We start from the raw sequence: 12,841 nt of genomic DNA, 5'->3' as shown, positions 1-12,841 counted from the left end.
TATATTAACCATCATCAATCTCACTAGAGAATTATGGGTAATCTCTCTTCCCTCTGAGAGTAGCCTTAGGCTAAAACTCTCTGCGTCGGCCTTGAATTTCGAATTCAGGCATGACTAGCCTAGAGTTTTCTGTCTCATCCCTTAACGGCCGTCGGCAAGTTTTGGGATTCGATCAGAGCCTCAGAGTATTTAGTCTTTGTCGGCAGTCGGTCGGCGGGGTGATTGCATTCCCTTGCCGTCGGAACTACCGGCATAGGAGGCTAGCCCTCCCTAGACTACACCTGAAGTGGTCGAATGTTACCGCCACCTTCTCCCTGAGGTCTAGTAGACTAGTCCTATGCTCGCCGACCCTAGGCTATAGAGTCGTATACTCTTGTGGCCTAGGATGGCGCCGGCATTGGAACTCTGTTTCTCCCTTGTTGAGAGGAACGGCATGAGCTACCGTCCCCTTAACTGTATTAGCACCTCCTCAGCTGGAAAATAAATGATTCTCCTGCCGCTTGTGGTCGTGCTGGTACTGAAACAGAGTTTCTGCCAGGTGTGTAGATCCGGCAACATTGCCGGTCCCCCCTATACCTCATATATAGGACCCTTTCCCCTCCCCTCTTTTCTTTTACGATGGCCGAGCCATTGTCTTTCCTGTGCTGGAGTCCTGCAACCTTACCATTGCAGGTGGGTTGCCGGATCCGCCCAGACCCCCCCCCCAATCCTCAGCCGTCAGCTGTCGGCGACTGCCAATGGCAATGGCGGCTGTCGGCGACTGCCAGCTTCCAGCAGCTTTGGCGGCTGTGGATGGGAGACCCCCTTTTGTTATCAAGGTTCTCCAGTTCTCCCTTGAACTGCTAGCCACAGTTTCTATTGTCGGCGCATTGTTCTGGCCGGCAGTAGGCCGACACAGATAGATACTGACTCAGTAGGTAGCATGCTGACTGTACTCATGCTGTCGAAGGCTAGCCTACAGTAGTAAGCCGGCAATAGTACTATGGCTAAATGGAAGTGAACCTTCTTTTCGGAGAAAGGCAGAAAAAGTTAACTTTTACATCTTTTATTACTGTATACATATACAGTAATAGAGAGCCTTCACTCCATGCTTTCTCTCTCTTTTCTAGCTTGCTAGATGCTCCGACAATAGCTAGCTAATCCGGCAATATGCCGGCTGAACTACAGTATATGTCTATACAGGTAATCAGTATAATTGCAGTATAGTATATACAGTACAGCAGATGAATAACTATCGTATATATTATACTAGTAGTTATTTTCAATATATCTTGGGTATCCCTGCCCAGATATTTGCTGAACCCAATTTTATATTGATGGATTAATATTTCATCAATATTCTGATTTGAAATCAAGTTTCCATTTACCCTGCAATACTGAATTTCGTAAAGAGCTGGTGGTGTGACACCTCTAACCCCTATAAGGGAGAGCCCTTATCCCCGAGTTTCCCTGATCAAGAAACTCCTTGATTTAATATTGTACGGGAGGTCACAGCAAATAGATTGGTTGGGATGCATAAGTATATGTCTTTTAATTTCTGCCGGCTGAACTACGGTATAGGTCTATACAGGTAGTCAGTATATTTGCAGTATAGTAAATACGGCAGATGGATAACTAACGTATAGATTATACTAGTTATTTCCAATATATATTGGGTTTCCTGTCTAGATATTTGCTGGACCCAATTCTATATTTATGGAATATTTCATCAATATTCTGATTTGAAATCAGTTTCTATTTACCCTGCAATATTAAATTTCGTAAAGGGCCGGTGGTGTGACGCCTCTAACACCTAAAGGGGAGAGCCCTTATCCCTGAGTTTCCCTGTTCAGGAAACTTCTTGATTTAATATTGTAAGGGAGGTTGCAGCGAATAGATGGGTTAGGATACACAAATATATGTCTTTTAATTTCTAATCAACATATCTTGGATGCGAGCTTCTGCTGTTACCACTCCTATTTCGAAAGAATGACATTCCTTCGATACTCTGATAGTGTATCAATCCTCCTTACCTCACAGCGTTAAGCATAGAAGGGGACAGTGCATGTACACTTCCTTACACCTAGGTGTTCGAGCCCCCTTTTCTTCAGGGAATTCCCCGGTTGGAGGAATTTCCTTAAGACTGAGAAGTAACAGCATTGGCTCACAGGGGATACACGGTTATGTGTCTCCCACTATCTCTTTTAGCTTTCTGTCCTAAACTATTTTGTCAAAAGACAATTTTGCAAATTGCTTATCGATGCGATAATCAATTGAATACTCCTTTCTGTTCTCCCTTCCTTATAGGAGGGACACCAGATGATGCATTGCAGACTTCTGCAGTTATAAAGATGAGTATTTTCACGTACATAATATATGCAGGTTCCCCCAATAATATTATTTCCAAAATCCCCAATCTACAAGACGGCAGTCTAGAGCTGTCGAATTGTGGTTGGTTTCGTTTCGAAAGTTATCTCTTAAATGCGGTTCAACTGCGAACTCGTAAAATGCGAGAACTCTACGGGAATTAGACCGAAAAATTCACTTTCTTATTACTAAAAATGCCTATTTAGTGCTCCTTTTAATGGTTTTTAAGGTCTAAACCCCACCCCCCAACCCTGCCTCTCAAGTTGAGGTTGCATACGCTAACAGCATTGGTAAGTCTGAGTGGGACTCGAACCCCCGACTGACAAACATCGGGCAGAGACTCCACATTCAAGCCACACCTTGTAGTGAAATCAACGATAGCAGCCATTGTTTCACTGTCACATCTGACTCCGCCGCCAAGAGCCGGCAGTGTGTGCCCTTGGTCACCACCCAGTCAATAGCTGGGTTGGTATACCTTCAATCGACAGCCCGCCAATTACAGGCGGTCTGCCGACAGCCCGAGGAGTCTCCTCTGGTTCAGAGATCCGCTGACTATGCGTATAGTTTTCACCACTACCCAGTCACATTGAATACTGGCTAGGACAGCCGACAAGTCACTGATTTGTCGAAGACCTGATAGCCATATCGGTACCAAAGTACTGTGCCAGTTAACTTACCCCCAAGCACTAGCCTTGATGGTAACATGCCAGTTGTATAGGGGTATACAATACCCTGTACATCTGCAGTTTAGGACCATATCGCAGACAGAAATCCTTGATACATAATCATACAATAGAATGGTTTTCCAGTACGTTGTGCTTCTAAGCACAACCCCTTGCTGAGACCTACCTGATTTGGGGGATCCACTCCCCCCCCCTTTTTTTCCTTACGCTGATGCTTCATCAGCCCCTTGATTCTCATTATTAATTCCCCGGATGTAGGGCGCTACTCTACCCTTATGGACTAGAATCTTCCATCGGCCTCTTCTTGAAAGGGGATGCCCTAGAATCAATAATTAGGAAAACCGCAGCAGTTGGCTGGAAGGATTTACACGTCTGTGTCTCTCCTCTTTTCCAGCGTACTTATCCTAAGCTTTATACAATAGAAAGGAATCTTCTATTACAGTGAAACACTGAAAAGCTGATATAGGCAAACAGTCAGGTATGGCCTGAAAGGAGAACGGAAGGGTTTCTTAGTTCTCCCTAGGATGTTAAACAGCATCCCACAGTTACAATGACCGTTGTTCCACAGACAGGCTGATTTATACACCTTCGGATCAAGCGAAGCAAACAGACGCTTCTGGTAGGAGGGAAGTTCCTCCTGGATCGCCGGACCTTCGATCACTGGAGTCCAAGGCCTGACCAAGATGAGACTAGAATGGAAATGGACATACCTCCACCATCCTTTCCTCAACTCTTCTTATATTCAAATTCCCCCTAGAAGAGTATACCTTAAAGCTCTAGAGCATACTAGCGGTGAGGAAAGTAGAGTCCAGGCAGTTTAGTGTTCACATGAAAGACTCAAGAAATCTCTGAGTCATTCTGGACTTGGCGCCACACAACAAGTTCCAATAGAACAGCAAGTTCAGAATGATAATCCTTCTGAACATAAGGACCCTATTCAGTAAGGGGTGTTGACAATCTAGTCAGCCCTGGAAGATGTCTATCAGCAACTTCCAGTCAGTCACCCCCTCCCCTCCTACCTAGGATCCAAGTTACAGAAGATAACATTTATCCTGGACGAGATTCTTGTCGGACTAGTTTCAGTCCTAGGATCCTTACGGAATTAGCAGACACAGTCAAGCGAAACCAAGCCTAGAAAGAGTTCAGGCAACGATGGCCCTGGACGACAGGCTGGGGTGGGCAGCACCCGAAATGACTGTCCATGAGCATCCATGGAGATGATCCGGCCCTGGAACATTGAGGATGCAAATAATAGAATCTCGATTCTCTCCAGCTCAGGGGCTTCAATGTTTTAAAAAACCATTGAAACCTGTAGTCACCCTAACGCCCCCTTTTCCCCTGGGGATGTAAAAGGAGATCGCAAGGTCTGTCAAGAGACTATGGTAATCAGTCAGGATTCCAAAACGCTAACAGGGAGGAGTTTCGAACTCTCTCCAGTTCACGATGATGACAGACCCAGTGCTACGTGCACAACTATAAGATGCGCTAAGAGGCTGGAGAAGATACGCATCAAACGCTCGAAGAGATCTAATAGGACCAATGATGGTCATTCCCTCTCCGCTTACCCTACAATGACCAAGGGCCACGGACCCTAAGGCCATTTTAGCCCAGTAATGGGTGGATAAACTCTCTCCACACAGATCGGACCTCCTCAGGTTGATCTGGGGCATCGAAGCGATAATGAGGCGTCGAAACTGTCGAGGATAAGGGACGTCTCATTTCATTAGGGAATGCTAGCCATCCCTTCCTTAAGGGAATGGCGCCTATCAGCAGCTCGTTTGTATATGACCCGCAAGGTGACAGCGGATGCTCTTCTCGGGTTCCACCCAATAGAGTTGGAATGGTACACGGACGCAGACCCATTCCCTCCCAGAAAGGGACAAGTCCCCGAGCTGCAGATCGTTCTCTTCATCACGAGCGTTATCAAGATACTATCTCGTTATTTAGTCCCATACGAGGACCCTCTAATGGAGGTAACAGACATCATGTCTCTACATTAGAAGTGATGGACTTAGAATTCCTATTCAGCCCATCAAAATTTCCTCCAGAAGGCCCTGTAATGAAGGAACTGAGGCTGAGGCTAGTCCTAGTTATGCACCTAGGATTATCCAGGAGGTTCAGAAGTTTTCTGCCTTCTATTTATCACAGTACACCTGATCCCTTCATTTTACGAATTCCTTGCCCTTAACGGTTAGGAAAAAGACTGGGATCTTAAAGGCAAAATAGAATTCCTAGAAGAATACAAGTCTAGTCAACGAGAAGACAATACGAGTCTTCTTGGGAAAGTAAATTGTTTTGTAAAGCAAAAGGGCCCGAAAACAATCTCATGATCTTCTGCCTGTACTTCTCTGTCCACCCCTATATTCAGAGTCTGGCGGCCGACAGCACGTTGGCCTTTGAGGAAGGAGGCAGTGTATCCTTGAATACTATGAGAACGCTAGTTCTTCGGCCTTGTCGCCATATAAACTCTTGAGTAACCACCAAGGGTATGGCCGACTTTGCGAGAGGTCACTTAATGGGATCTTTGGATCCATGGACCATTATCTCTGTGCATGTCAGCCCCGACTAGACCTCTTCTATATGCCCTTTAAATGGATCTAACGATTGGAATCTTTAATAAATTTCCGATAACATGTGCAGGCTTAGGCCCGCAACACCACTAAAGCCCGTCTAATGGTCTTTGGACAAGGTCCTACATTATGCCTCACCTGTGAACAATGAGGATTGTTCCCTCAACCATCTAACCTAAAAGGTTATTTTTTCGGTTCGCTATAGCCTCTGGGACTAGTTAGTGAAATAGTGGCCCTATCCTGAGGGCCACATTAAGTGGGAGATCTGCATCTCTTTCTGATCTAACCTTTCTCATCAAAGACGTCCTACCTACTAAGAGGTGGGGCTCCTGGAGAATCTGCCCTCTGAAGGAAGATGTCTCTCTAGGTCTGCTAGAGCATCTAAGGTCTATCTTCATAGAACTTCAGACTTCAGGAGGAACAGCTCTTTACAGGAGAAAACTTTGGATCAAACTATCCCTACAACTAAGGGCGAAGCTCACCTACCTTTTTCGCGGAGCGGATCCTGACAGTACTCCTGCAGATAAAAGATCCGAGGAAAGTTGCTTCATCACTGAACCTTTCAGTGTGTGGACTTCAGCCTCTTCGTTCACCTACTGATCGGAGGTTGTCCAATGCGTCTTACAGACACTATACTAAGCAAATCTATGGATTGAAGCATTATGTGGTGGCGGCAGGTGCTATTTGGACCCTGTCGTCTAGCTCTGCGATGAACAGTAAATTGATTGAGACTATCAATTAAAAGGAGAAAGGGTCAGCAATTTTCGTGTGACCTCCCTTTGAATAAGTGTTGCCAAGGCAACATTAAATCTGTTCAGAATCTCAGGTGAGAAATTATACGGATACCACTAGTGCCGTGTGTACATAGTACACAGTGTTGTTAGACTATTTCATGTACAGAAATTATAAAGAAAAGTCTTGTTAAAAGGGCTTTTCTTCAGTTTGAGAGTGGCACTCATCATTTCCCCCTTTCAAAAAGGGGAACATTAATTTCTGTATGTCTCTCGTATAATTTCCTTATCATGCTACATTCATGTAGCATGTAGTCATTTATTAGGAATAAATGTCTATTAAAATGCAGTTGCGTCCTAATTCGCCCAACAATTGCATGTTTTTAAATACCAGAGTTCCTTAACTTACTCATGTAAGTATTTCTCATATCATTGTATGCTTACAATCAATGGATGGGGACACTGATATTGGTTCCGCAATATATACAATCCTTGAGATTGTTTGTATTCTCAGTGTATACCTATGTTTGTTCATACAATATATGCTACCTTGAGGCCCTTTTCCTACGTCTAAAAATGACTCTTCCCTGCAGGGGGCAGGAAGCACTAACATTGTTTTGCTTAGTGATGATGACGGATAATGGTAACATCCTTTGTCTCAATTGGCCCTTTTGGCCGTGGAAATATTGCCCCAAGGTTTAGGCACTAACACAAAACCACAGATACACTAATTCTCTGGTATGCTTCCATTAGGACGTCATGGCTTGAGCCCAAAAAACGGATTTTGAGCGAAGCGAAAAATCTATTTTTGGGTGAGATGGCCATGACTTCCTAATGGACCCACCCTTCTTTTCTATGAAAAGATCTTCTCGGTTTCCCCCCCCCCCTGATCTACTGTATCTGTAGCACCTTGCTCAACGCTACAAGGAATGACCGCCAGAGGGAGTTGGCGCAGTTTTGATACGATTGTAGTAGGGGAACCAGGGTAATCTTTGTTGCGGTTACCCATCTATTCTGCCACGTTTTCCGCCTAGAGGCGTAAAGGCTATTAGGGGTGCAGATTGCCATGTGGCATGTCAAGAAACGTCCCCTGATGATATACGATACCCTCGAGAGTAATCTTAAAGGTACTCGCGCCAGAAGTTAGAATTCTGTGAAAGCTTTGGTTTGATTCTCTGGGAATATCACTGTAGTCATATATACCCTTCGGAAGCTACTAAAGGAACCTTCCATTAGGACGTCATGGCCATCTCACCCAAAAATAGATTTTTCACTCAAGGGGTTACTACACTGTAATTGGTCAGTGGCCACTTTCCTATTGGTAAGGGTAGAAGAGACTCTTTAGTTATGGTAAGCAACTCCTCTAGGAGAAGGACACTCAAAAATCTAACCATTGTTCTCTAGTCTTGGGTAGTGACATAGCCTGTGTACCATGGGCTTACACTGTCTTGGGTTAGAGTTCTCTTGCTTGAGGGTACACTCAAACACACTATTTAAGCTTATTTCTTTCTCTTGTTTTGTTAAAGTTTTCATAGTATATATAGGAGATTATTATTTATTTCAATGTTGTTACTCTTCTTAAAATTTAATTCTCCTTTCCTCACTGGGCTATTTTCCCTGTTGGAGCCCCTAGGCGCATAGCATCCTGCTTTTCCAACTAGGGTTGTAGCTTAGCTAGTAATGATTTAATAAAACTTGAGATTTGAACAACGGGGAAGGAATAGTGTGAAAATGGATAAAAGCAAAGACTAAAATTGTTGCTGCCCAAGATGGATTCATGAAATTAGTGCTAAATACCCAGCACTAAGACCTACGAGGCTAAGTGGAACTCGGGTCTATTCACATACTACAAATAAGTTTTAATTTCAATAATTGTTATCAAACTTTAAGAAAATATGCACCACATCAGATATAAATAATACTACATTTTCGTTGTCGTTGGCGCCCACTCGTGTCCAAGTATTGGGTTCTGTCGTTAGCCATCAGCCTCCTATAAAGAGATGAAGAAGGGTGGAGGAAACGACAGAATGCCAGTAGCTGGGTATATTGTTTTGGGTGGTCGTGGCTTTGCAACGGCCACGCACACACACTTGGCCCACATCGTTTTCACCGCGGCTCAAGACATATGAGACAGGCGGCTTCTCCGATGTTGGTTGCATCGGGCTGCCGGGTTCTTGTTATGTCAAGGCCCGCCTTGCTGCCTGCCCGACAGGCATTGCCCTCTTCCGCCGGCGCTGGGAAGCTCCGCCGTTGGGGTCTTGTTTGGTTTGATTTTGGAGTTTTCCTTCTCCTAGCCTTTGCCTATCTTAAAATAAAGGAGAAGGCCTATAGGGGTCCAGTCTTGGTCTGGTCTCTCAGAACTGGCCTTAGCGGTATGGTTGAGCCTGCCAGGGTGGATAAACTACCCCACCGTCATTGCCCAGCCCATCATTGAGACACTCAAGGGGCTTGAGTGAATACTACATAGTTGAATGTAATTATATCTATGATTTGCAATGCATTAGCTTGCTCTGTCCATGACAACACGAGTTACTTCAGATCCCCTTTATGATCTGGATAATTTGCGATAAACCACCAACACAGTAATTCTGTAGTGCTTCTTACTTATCTTGCCAATTGAGTATCCTACGTGGGTTTGAATTTCCCTATTCAAACAGGTTATAATACTCTAGGAATGCAGTTTTGGGTTTGGAGGGGGGTTAACGATACCCAATGATCTGCCATACGTCCTCAAAGAGGATAACGTTCCCCTATTTAAGCAATAGCTGTTGGAACAATTCTTGGATACTGTCCTGTGCAACATTTCATGCAGAGATGTTTTCCCATGATTTCTCTCCCTTCTCATAAGGAAAAACATGTAAAAAGGCATAGATAATGAAGTTTTAGTAGGTATCTTGCAACCTGTGCCTACTGGGAACAGTAACCAAATGGTGTACCTGTATGGTGGTGGTAGGCAAAACAGATGACACCTGGAGAAGGACCGTAGATTTTCAGAAACTCATTGCATGCGGTAAAAGGGAAATCAGTCATACATCTCCATCGTTTGATATGGTATTAAAAGGGTAATATTTCAAGAGAGTCCCACCCAGCCATTACTGTACACGGCAGAGCAAAAACCATTAGATTTCAGTAATATTTTGATAAAACCCTTAAGGGTTTTTGCTCCACCGTGCACTCACTTCGCTCACGTAAAAAGAAAAACATCAGGCTCCTGTGTACTGGCAAGCAGTAATGGCTGGGTGGGAATCTATCGACATATTACCATCAAATGTCCCTGTACATCTCTATCTATCTATATACCAAAGGCACTTCCCCCAACTTTGGGGGGTAGCCGACAACAACAAGAAGCAAAACAAAAAAGGGGACCTCTACTCTCTACGTTCCTCCAGCCTGACCAGGGACTCAGCCGAGTTCAGCTGGTACTGCTAGGGTGCCACAGCCCAACCTCCCACATTTCCACCACAGATGAAGCTTCTTACTGCAGAGTCCCCTACTGCTGCTACCTCCGCGGTCATCTAAGGCATCGGAGGTAGCAAGACTGTCAACGAAAAGGTCAACACCAATGGAGAAAAATGTACGTTTTCATGTTGATCAAGAATGATAAAATTCGAAATAATTTCCAGGTAAAGCTTACAAATTGTTAACAGACACTCGATATACTGGAAGACCAGGAAGACTTAACAAGGTTTCATGTGAATACACTATGGAAGAACACAACAGAGACAATAAAGGAAGCAGCTGAAGAAGAATCATTGATTTAATGAAGAAAAAACAAAAGCCAGAAAAATAGCATATTTAGCAACACTTCAAAATCCAAATAATGAAGAATTGCAAGGAACACTAAGGCAAGGGAATAAGGAAGTAAATCGAGTGACAAGACAAAGAGAGGGGCACTCAATGAAGAATTAGAGGAGACTGATAAAAACAGAAGGGAGGGTAGAGTTAGACAACACTATCAGGGAATTGGAAAGCTGAGGAAAAGACATCAAGCAAGACCCGCAATGATAAGAGATGATCAAGGAAATATGATAACAGAAGATGAGGAAGCAATGATTGAGAGGGAAACTACTTTGAAGAATTATTGAACAGACAAGAACCCAACGAAACATTTCCGACACGATATTATATGGTCATGAAATTGAAATGGAGGAACCAGCCTTTGGAGACATTAAAACTAATAAAAGAGTCTGATGACTGGGAAGAAGGAATCATTGTACCATTACACAAAAAGGGAGATTTACTAATTTGTAAAAATTATCATGGAATAAGTCTTTGGTCAACAGCTAACAAAATCTTCACAATAATATTAAAATACAGGTTAGTTGTTTATGCAAAGACTGTTGTGGGAGAATACCAGGCAGGTTCCTCGAAGATTAACACCAAACCAGCTATTTACAATTAGACAGATTATTGGGAATAATAAATACTGTACACCTTACACCTTTTCTTTGATTATGTATTACATAATTAAGGAACTACTGTATCGAGAATCAGTATTGGAGGAAGAATAAAATGAGTGATGATCCATCCGTTCTCTTCCTCGGCCATGTCCGTTACATTTTCGGGTTGGTGACGCAAGTCATCTTTAGAATCGCCTCGTCACATTCTTCTATTAACGTCGGCAGCACCTGAAAAAAAATTTAGAGCACTTATAATTCGTCAAGACATAAACACTTCAAAAACTGTTGAACAGATCCTAATAACACAAAGAATATATTGGATGACTATAATAGAAGATTGTTTGGCAGCAGCACAGCTGGCCGGAGAAACAAGGCTGTTTACGAAACGTAAGAACAGGTCGTTTTAAATTCATTTGTACAATACGAGAAATTAAGCCAAACACTATATAGTAGTTTGAATAAGTGAGGAGACTTAAGATGTGCCTTCAAGACAAATTAAACACGAGTTGGTTTCATCAAGTAGAAGTCATGATTGATTGAAATCTATTGTAAAACTAAATGGAAAAATAAAGATTATTTGAAATACAGTTACTGTAGCCTACATACCAGATGGTGGAATGATCTTCCTAAAGAAATAGACAATTTCATACTTACATCTACACCATATTACTACACTAACTCGTAGAGTGAGGTTTCTACACCATAATTCAGAGGACTTGTTTCCAAGCTGCTGTTCGTATGTGCCTTTAATTTTTACCGCACAGTACTGTACTTTCCCGATTTCTTTTCTCTTGAATCACCCTTTTCAAATGCAAGTACTTTATTCTACAAAGAGGGGCTTTACAATGTGGTGGTTATTTTTTTTTGTCCAAAATAACATTATTACTATCATCATCATTAACCCGGTACGTCCTCGCAAAAATACTGTTCTTTACATTTTTTTTGCATATTTTTGATAACTTTATGAGAAACTTCAGGCATTTTCCAAAATAATGAGACCAACCTGACCTCTCTATGACAAAAATTAAGGCTGTTAGGGAAATTAAGAAAAAAAATATATTGCAAAATGTGCTTGAAAAAAAAATGCCTGTGGGTTAAGGGTAGGAAAATTCCAAATAGCGTTGGGGGTAAAAAGGTTAACAATATATGAACTATGTATTTTTACAACTGGTTATCTTGTGTTTTATCAATTTTGCAACAAATACTGTGGCAAATGCCCCGTTCGTGACACAATTACGAGGATCTCAGTGTGAAGCTGGGCTCTTAGGTGAGGATTCTATAGTAGCCTAGCTAAAGCTTGTGCACCCCGGATTGCTATTTTAGTCTCAGAAGTTTGAATCCACAAAAATTATCTTCATTTTCTAATTAATTTTTCATAAATATGCAACTTCCAGTGCACACTTGTCTTCTCTTATTATTATTATTATTAAATGCTAAGCTACAATCATATAGTCCATTTCTTTTATCGAGGCAGATTTGCACCGACTCGCAGCGGTGCCCTTTTAGCTCGGAAAAGTTTCCTGATCGTTGATTGGTTAGAATGATCTCGTCCAACCAATCAGCGATCAGGAAACTTTTCCGAGCTAAAAGGGCACAGTTGCGAGTCAATGCAAATCTGCATCTCTAAAAGAAATTGACTATACTGTAGTTGGAAGAGCAGGATGCTATAAGCCCATGGCCCCCAACAGAGAAAATAGTCCAGTAAGGAAAGGAAACAAGGGAAAATAGAATATTTTAAGAATAGTAATAACATTAAAATAAATATTTCCTATATAAACAATAAAAACTTCAACAAAACAAGAGGAAGAGAAACTAGATAGAACAGTGTGCTCGAGTGTACCGTCAAGCAAGAGAACTCTAACCCAAGACAGTGGAAGACCATGGGACAGAGGCTATAGCACTACCCAAATTCTGGCCACAGCTTCATCATAGTTTGCAGAATCAGCAAGTCAGTTTGAGAGCTCCATTCCTGAACAAAGTAGCAAAGGGAAGATACAAACACTGCAAAGCGTTTTTTTGCAAGGATTCTTGTGTGCCAGGTCAGGCATATGTGCAATTTTTAGATCAGTTCCGTAATCATGAACAAACAGTGAGAAATCAAACCATTGTCC

At 42.6% G+C, this 12,841-nt stretch overlaps 1 long non-coding RNA gene across 2 annotated transcripts in view; it reads right to left on the bottom strand.

Moving 5' to 3' along the window:
- Positions 1-10,078: 10,078 nt before the first annotated feature.
- Positions 10,079-12,841, bottom strand: part of LOC137637521 (uncharacterized) — a 41,558-nt gene continuing 38,795 nt past the window's right edge. For both annotated transcript variants that reach the window (XR_011043682.1, XR_011043683.1), the window contains exon 5: positions 10,079-10,958. This is a non-coding gene — a long non-coding RNA (uncharacterized lncRNA). The remainder of the gene's footprint in view (positions 10,959-12,841) is intronic.

The sequence above is a fragment of the Palaemon carinicauda genome, unplaced genomic scaffold (genome assembly GCF_036898095.1).
Source record: "Palaemon carinicauda isolate YSFRI2023 unplaced genomic scaffold, ASM3689809v2 scaffold801, whole genome shotgun sequence".
In the NCBI taxonomy this organism is placed as follows: Eukaryota; Metazoa; Arthropoda; class Malacostraca; order Decapoda; family Palaemonidae; genus Palaemon; species Palaemon carinicauda.
This window is presented reverse-complemented; position numbering and strand designations above follow the sequence as displayed.